Below are 8,484 nucleotides of genomic sequence, written 5' to 3' on the forward strand. Positions count from 1 at the left end.
CAAGCTGCCGATAGGCTATGTCTGGTATGACAAACATTACCACACACAGGGTCTCTCGAGGAGCGCTTTGCCCTACCACCAACGTACTGCACCCAAAAGGGACAATATTACACACTATTTGTATGTTTGGTAATGTGTAAGAAGAGCACTTTGCTGTTAGGATGAGAACAATCCCTCAACCGAAGGTGACATGCTTTATCATAGGGTTCCCTCCTCACTCAAGGACCACAAGGTACCTTGTGTGGGCTACAACTCCTGAGTGTCAACGGGAGGAGTGGAGGTGTTTTGATGAGCAAAATGGTAATGATGAAGCGTGAGGAGCAGAGTGCAAAAGGAAACTTAGTGTCAATAAAACTATTTCTAGGTGGGCGAAAATCTTTTTTATTCTGGTGCCCCCATCGGATAGGGTTAAAAAGGTCTGAGGACAGGGGTTATGACTACCCTATCTCAGTGGGTCAACATGTTTCAGCCCCTTTACGACTATCTAAAGTTCACGGGCATTCATCAGGACCAGAGATAAACTGTCACTCTGCTTTCAAAAATTAAAATACAAAAATGAGCAATTGCTGTCCTTTTTTTCAGCACCATAGGTGGAAACTGAGGACAGGAGTAATCCACCCAGTAATCCACAGGGTCAAACGTAGCCATACGTTTGACTCTGTGGGCTACTGGGTGGATTACTCGTATCCTCCGTTTCCACCTATGGTGCTGAAAAAGAAGAGGACAGCAATTGCTCATTATTTGATTAATTTTGCCCCCATTTACCAAACTTAGGGGTAAATTCGTGTAAGGTAGTCTGTCCATCACCATCACCCGCACTTGTGTAAGGATAGTGAAAAACGGAAGAGGGGAGAAAGATACAAGTATACACTTACCCGAAGTGCAAAGACATATTTCACTCTCAAACCATCAGTCCCCATCAATGTTCACAGAACTAGAGTTTAATCCAATATTGACATTTGGAAGGGAAAAAATATGATGATTACGAACTGCCTTGGGTTATTAATCATCCTGTTTGCGCATCGCTCTGTCATGCGGGCGCAAAACAACCACCATAGAGAGCGCGCGCCTGGCCAAGACAGACTGACATTAGACAGAGCACACCCGGGCAGGACAGAGGAGGGTGGCAAGGCACTCTCGACGAGGAATGACGGGCCTCACTTAGGGGACGCACGGTTATCACTCAGAATGTAGCCAACACGTCAATTCAGGGACTTACGAAGCTGGACACACGCTGGGTGTGATCTCTTCCAATCATAAGACGCTTACAGAAGGCGGTTGTCCGCTGTTAAGTCGGGCTGACCACAGTTTGGTTATGTTCATAGTAATCATGGGGTGGAAAGCATGTTCGGCCTCGCGAACAGAGTCTGAAATTATAGAAAAATCGCAGTTGGCAATTTCTCAGATGGCCTTTTAAATTTTAAAGAGAAGGACCTTAAGGGGGCCGGCCTTTCAGCTGAGAATTTAAATAAATGGGTTAGGCGGCCATCGAGGAGGGTGCCCCGGTGGTCAGCGCTCGCCGCAAGGGTAGGACCAAACCCTCCGCCCCGTGGTTCTCTGAGGAGCTTCAAGGGCAGTGTAGGAGGCAGGAACGGAGTTGGAAGGTGGTTTGATCTCTGCAGAACTGCAAAGACACACGCTGGCTTGTAACAGGATCAGCACCGACTCGGAAACTCCCCCCCCCCCCCTCCTCCCCCCCCCCCATGCATGGACAGTCCATCACTCATGAGCACCCTTCTTCACATCGTGAATAATTGATTTTGTAAAGGAGGTGTGTCGCAGTACAAATTCCTCGAGTGAATTCCCCAGCAGAAAGATAACGCTGTGTCGTCCTATCGAGCGTAGTCCATGGCCGCCGGTCAGAGTTTTTATAAGTGTGATCCTTTTACACTTCGTACATCGACCTCCAAAGGCCTTCTGTGCATTCCTGGAGTCAAACCTTTCACTGACAGGCTGCGTGCAATTGTGTCAGAGGGCACACTGCCTCCTCCCTGGCCCGCCAGTAACAATAATCCAGCTAACTCGTGAAATCTATTTTTAAAGCGGATGACATGTAGCTAGGAAGAAAATTCGGCCGGTTATTATAATTAAAGTTTGCCAGTGTGCTTCTCCGTTGTGTGTGACATGGCTTTTAATACTAATATATATTGAGACGAGTAGGGGGGAAAACAAGCGAGAAAGGCTGTACAATAGCTTATTGCGTTCTCATTTCCGTCGCATTTTATGTACTCTGTTTATACAAGAAATACCGTAACAATTCCATAATTGCCTCTAATTGTATTGTGGTCGCATTTGTACAGTGTTTAATATCCCCCACGAAGCGTCGTCCGCACATGGTAACTTTGCATATACCGGAAGCTGACAGTGCTGGTAAAAGGTTTCAGCACCGGATGTCTCCTCCAAGCCACTCACATAAAACTAAGCCGCGGCTCCTTCGGCGAGTCCGGAAGCCGGGGCTGCGCTCGTCCTCTCCAGGGCGGGTGAATGAAATGTCCGCCTTCTTCTTGTCGTTTCCTGCCAGAGGGAGTGTGCAGGGTGGGGGCGGGGAAGGGTCATTCATGGTGACTGACAACGGGTTCTGCATTGTGTGCTGTGTCGGACATTTCCTCCTCTGGTGGTCAGAGGGCCTCTCTGCTGCGTCTGGGCACCAGGGGTAGAGCCAGAGGTACGACAAGGTCAGCGACGGGTATATGAGCGGAATCAGAAACCCGTCAGACTCTGGGCACGAAAGAGCGCAAGGCACGGCCATCGGGCTTGAGAGAGCACAGTCACCCAATGTCATACACGGACACAAGAGAAGGTCATGGAAAGCAACTTCCAGACTTCGATCACGACAGCGTGCTGAGCTCAGCTACTGCCAGTCACCGGAAACGACCTCTGTCAGACTCCGAGCACGAGAGGGGCAGGGCTCACCTCCTGCGGATCCCTGACTCGCCCCATGTCAGACTCCGGGCAGGCGAGAGCCCGGGACTCGGCCACTGTTAGACAACAGGAATTGAAAGGCGGGGGGTGGGGTTACAACCTCGAGAGACTCTAGGCCCGAGAGCGCACGAACCACAGCAAGTAGGCATGAGAGGGTGCGGGACATGCATTGTCATACACGAGCACAAGAGAGCGCGAGGGCCAGCCAGTGACAGATAGCGAATAGAAGAGAGCGCTGCTCTGCCACTGCTATACACTGGGGATGAAAGCACATGGGGCAGAGACACTGTCAGACACCGCGCACCAGACAGAGCACGGGACTCGGCCTCAGTTATGCACGGACACAAGTACACGCAAGCTTTGGAGACTGTCAGACACCAGCAGAAGAGTACAAGAGGCAGACACTGTCAGACACCGGGACGTCTCATGAGCTAGGTCGGTGCACGCCCACCATCAGGCACCGTGCACGGTAAAGAATGACACTCAACCAGGGACAAACACAGGCACACTAACCCTGTCCATCGCCAAGCGTCTGAAAGAACTAGGGACAGCTCTATGAGACACCGCGCACGAGGAAACAGGGCCGCATGCTCTATCGGACATGAATGTGCAATTCCAAAACGAGGCCACACCCATTGCGTATGATCCAAGTGCAGGGTATCTGGAATTATAATATTGGGGCAAGAGTGCCCTGTGCGTGTTTGATTGGCGCTGTGAGGCGCAGGTGTCGTGTTTCCTGTGCCCGGGTTGTCCGAGCCCATCTGAGTGCGCACAGGAACGAGTCAGACTGTGGCCCTCGGTCACTGCCGAAACAACGTAAGAAAACAAGCAGCCGAGCGCTATTTACTGTTCTGCCCTGCCGTTTGCAGACTCGAGTCAGGTTGCTCTGGTGTATACTCCGGTGTGCTTGGGGCGGGAATGGTGGAGTTCGCGTTCACAGAGCCAGTGTTCCAAATGTTACCTTAACGCGGTGTCGTCATAAGCCTATGTGCCGAATTTTCTGTTTTTCATATCTTTCTTGGCAAATTCAGAAAGTGTTCCGGTTTTCAGAGAGGGCCGGCAGGAGTAGTGACAGTCCTCATCTATAAATCAACCTTGTTAAAACAAATGGTGCTATGTGTAAACCAAGCGCTTATTTCCTCGTGGTGTCTTATTGTGTTTGTTTACTTTGTTGATGAAATGTTTGCCGTGAGTTAACCCATTCTCTGCCTTTTGCTAAATGTCACATTGTAGTCCTACGTCTATGTTTAGGGGATGCCCCAATTTTTGGTTTTTAAAATCTGTCCACTGGAGGAGCACAACATTTCTGAGGGTTTCAGCCCAGCTGATAAACACAATCGAAAGCTTCCCTGACGAACCCTGGAGATGCCTGCAGCGTTCTGCGCATGCTCGAGTGACTTCAACTTGCCGGCAGGTCTGCTCAAGTGCTCTCTGAAGAAGCTCAGCGCCTCTCCTGAAAGGCCTCGGGCATCTCGGCGTTTGTTCGGATGTGAAAGGTCGCCGGGGTCATAGAGGGCTGTTGTCCAATTCAAAAGCCTCGGGGCTAGCGTGAAATGGCTCAGAGTAAATCTAAATGAAACTGGTCGTTCGGGTCTGAATGGTACCCGTCTCTGTCAGGGTGGCTCAGTGAGCTGAAAGCTCACCCGGAAAAAAACTGCATGGGTGATTTGATGATAAAGTGTGAATCCTAGAACGGCCAATTGGGTGCCAATAAATTGTGTGATAGTAGCACCTCTCGTTTACAGCGTTTAACTAAAAAAGGACAAAGGCGCTATATACAGACGTTATTATTACGCTGAACAATAACGTGATCTGATAACTGAGTGTTGAACTCCCAAAAAGATCTCTCGTAATTAGGAAATAGCTGTGGGTTCCGCGATCTTATGTCACTTGACCTCTAGTGTGTTCAGCGGGGGTGGGGGGCGTGGGTGTGTGTATATAGCCTATACTTTTTGGTTAGAGGTTTTGTGTAGCGTTTATATGTCACCGTGAGGCATATAGTCAAGGACTGGCTGTAGCCACGACCTGGGCTCCTCCTTTGATTGGCGGAGGTGGTGATGCCACATGTGGTTCTGGCAGAAGGAGATACAGGGCTTTAAACAGCCAGGTATGACCTTGGAGAAGGTGAGATTGAAATGTTTGTGGTGCAGACCTGCCAACTCACTCAGTGGCACCCTGCGGCACGCGATTTCAGCTTCCTTCACAGGGTCACCGGGTAAGGTGAAGAAATCACCAGGTGGCAGGGAAAACAAGCTGAAAACCACTGTAAACAGTGGATTTCCAGACCCTTGTCAAAGGAAGTCATCAGCTGATGTCCATTAGGAGGTGTGAGAACACCCCAGGAAGGGGGGGGGGCAGCCTCAACAACCCTTAGTTTTTTCAGGGAGGGGGCTTGGGGAGTGGCAGTGTCTTGGCATGAAGGCCTGTCCCCTCCTCACACCATGAAACTAGTTCGTTATTTGGCAAGTATGGGGGTGTACCAGGTTAAATCTCAGTAGGGGTTGCTTTTTTTAGCTCCTGTAGGTAGGCGGTGCCTAGCCCTGAACGCCGGCCTCACTTTTCCAGAGCATGGTTCCTGCACCATCATGGACTTTACCGAGGTTTTTGAACTGGCCGACAACCAGGTAGGGCTGTCTGAGGTCCAAGATCTGATGTGTATTCAGGGCATTAAGTGAGCCGGGTCTCAGATCCAAAGTGTTTTAGAACGGACATTGAAACGGGTCCCTGTCGGGCCCTATATTCATGTACTTAACTTTACTGGGAAAAACACACGATTTCTGAACAATTTTCAAGTAATGCATGTCAGCGTTTTACTTTCCGTTTAAATGACATGTATTTTACTGGATCTTGCACCCCTCGGTTGGCGTGTTAGCTGTTGCTAGGCTGTTGTGATTATAGCATATTACTCTTGTATAGCGCCTGCGTTGGAAAGAGTCGCCTCCAGGTGTTTATAACGGCCACGATGAAGAGTTCTAGAGATGAGGCTGAAGGCAGTGCTGGTTAGTGAGTCAGAATACGTTTTCATCCAATGCGTTGCTTTTCTGCACAGCGCACGCAGACAACCATTGACCAAGCCAATAGTCCTTGCCGGGTTTGGCTCTATCTGCATGCAATAACAGGAAACTCAGAGAGACCTAAAGTCTGGTGAGTAGCACACTATTGGAATCACAAATTTAGTTTAGGTGGTTAAGCCACGCCCATAACAGCACGGGCCACGCCCCTTTTGGAGACTCGCCCACTTTTTTCAGCCCACCTAAAGCCCTGCATGTAGTGCCTCTGTCCACTGGAGGTGCCAGTGGCGCAAAGGTTCTCATGTTTAATTCTCTGGTATCCAGTGCTTTAAAAGTATATTTCATTTTGAGAGGCAGAGAGTACCGGCACTTCTCAAGACAAATGTACTACTTCTAACTGGTGATTACCGGCATGTCTCAGAAACAAGCAGGTACTCTGGCACAGAGTACCTGCACTTCCATTTTTCCATTTCAAGCACTGCTGGTAACCAGTGAAGTGCCACTACTGCAAGTGTGACTTGGTTTGAAGAAATGAAAGTGCAGAAATGCTGGTACTCGCGGTTTGAGAGCACCTGTGTACCCGAGTCCCGCACATTTTCTTAAAGCACTGCATGACAGCCACTGGTTAGTCGCTTAGACGTGTGGAGCGCTTTAGATCTCAAAGCGCTTTGGTTGGTGCAGCAGTTGGCACGCACAGAATATGGGATCGACCTCCGAAGGATAGGGGAGTTGAGTGCACGACGGTCACGATCGAACTCTAAGGGTGAGTGGCGAGACGTTCCCCCTTCCGCGACCCTCACAAGAGAAATCTCTCATTCTCTTACACACAGACCTTACCTTCGTCTAAAATCACCATGACAACAAGGCCACTTTTTGCTTTCAAAATTCAGAGATATTTTGTTGGAAACAAAGTGCCGGGAACAAATTCGGTGAGGGGGAAAGCGACAGGAGCTATTGTGTTAACAGCAAACTCTTACCCTTCCCACCAGGCACTTCGACCCGCCATGATGTCCCCGGCTCCTCAGCGGTGTGGGGTGATGACGAACAGCGCAGTGGTGGTTCGGGAGTGCCGCGGGGCGTGTTGGTTGTGCAGGCCCGGTCTCCCAAGTTTGTTTGCAGAGAGTCTCACCGTGTGTGCAGCGCCGCCTCGGAGATGTGCACAGTCAGCATTTACTCTCCGGCGCTCTCGGCTGACCCCGGCGGAGTCTGACCCGCCGACCCCAGCGCGGTGCAGCGCTTCGCGCCCTTCCTGGTGCACAAAGCTGGCGCCAGCGCCTCCACTGGGCCATAAAAACAGAGCCGTCAGGGCTTTGGAACCGCCTTTTAGAGCAGACGAAAGGCCGGCGTAATAATATGGTGGGATATGTCGGCCTCAGCCTGCGTGCTGGGGAAGAGATCCCCTCCCCCACCCACGCACTCCCCCGGGGGAGCTCTCTGCGGGGTGATCTCTGCAGATAACACCGGGGAGGGGTCATTAGCGGGGAGTGCCCACAGAAGACAGAACCCGACCCTGTTTTCATCTGCACGCTGTCAGTTATTGCCACACAGCAGGGCCGCTACTCGTGACGGTGCCGCGGGCACCCCGTCCCGCTCTCCTCTTTGGAACGATAACAATAGTGTTACAGAGATCTGAAAAGCGCCCTGCTGGCGCTAGAGTGGCCTCGCAGCGCTGTTCGAGTTCGGGCACCTTAACTCCCTGATCTCCAGGATAGCACAACCGCCAGACTGTTTTCTGTTTTATTGGGCGGGCTCAACAGCAGCGTTGTGGGTGTAATTAATTAGGCGGACTTGGAGCGCTAGTTTCGTTGTGTAACTGTTGGAGGTGTTTGCAGGGCCTGAACAGGAAACAATAGCACCCCCCCCTCCCCCCTCACCCCTTCCCTCCTTGCCAGACAGAGTTGCCAGCAGCGGACCCGGGCTTTCAAAAACTGGCTTTGCATACTATACCTCCGCCCCCTTCCCGAAATGTCTGGCGAAAGAAATCTGGGGAGCGTAATATGTGCGCTGTTATGATTGAAGTATGTATCTTTGGTAATGCGGCGTAATGCCTCTAAATACTGACGAGACATGCATATGAAGGCACTACAGCCCTGCACACAGCTGGCGACTGCCGTATAAACTGCAATGCAGCGGGCAAACGAAGGCGCTATTGTGTCACCGATGCAGGCCTGTAAAGGTTTTTAAGCAAGTCCTCTAGATTTGAACGCTCTTCCTAGGCCGTTATGTCGGTTAGGGTTCAGGGTGTGATTACTCAGCCTGACATCCCTGGGGTCTGGCTCAGAGGCGCAAGTCGGCGTTGGCCTGTGTGTCTCATGTTGCACAGCAGCACGCTACATAGGGGCATATTATCAAGCCAGGCGATACAATTTTCGCCGCTTTAGCGGCAGAAAACTGCCGCTAAAACGGCAATAATTTTATCGCCTGGCTTGATAAAATGCCCCTTACTTCTTTCACGAACTTAACCCCCGTAGTATATATCTTTGTGATACTATTATGCAGAATCTGGTGTGCAGAGGCTTAACTGCGATTTCTTACCTGGGCGTTTTATGCT

General features: G+C 50.7%; 1 long non-coding RNA gene across 2 annotated transcripts in view; it reads right to left on the minus strand.

The window, feature by feature from the left end:
- LOC146805653 (uncharacterized) overlaps window positions 1-7,247 on the minus strand; it is a 603,847-nt gene extending 596,600 nt beyond the window's left edge. For both annotated transcript variants that reach the window (XR_014967868.1, XR_014967869.1), the window contains exon 1: window positions 6,911-7,247. This is a non-coding gene — a long non-coding RNA (uncharacterized LOC146805653). The remainder of the gene's footprint in view (window positions 1-6,910) is intronic.
- Window positions 7,248-8,484: the final 1,237 nt, after the last annotated feature.

Source organism: Triturus cristatus, chromosome 8, assembly GCF_964204655.1.
Source record: "Triturus cristatus chromosome 8, aTriCri1.1, whole genome shotgun sequence".
Classification (NCBI taxonomy): Eukaryota; Metazoa; Chordata; class Amphibia; order Caudata; family Salamandridae; genus Triturus; species Triturus cristatus.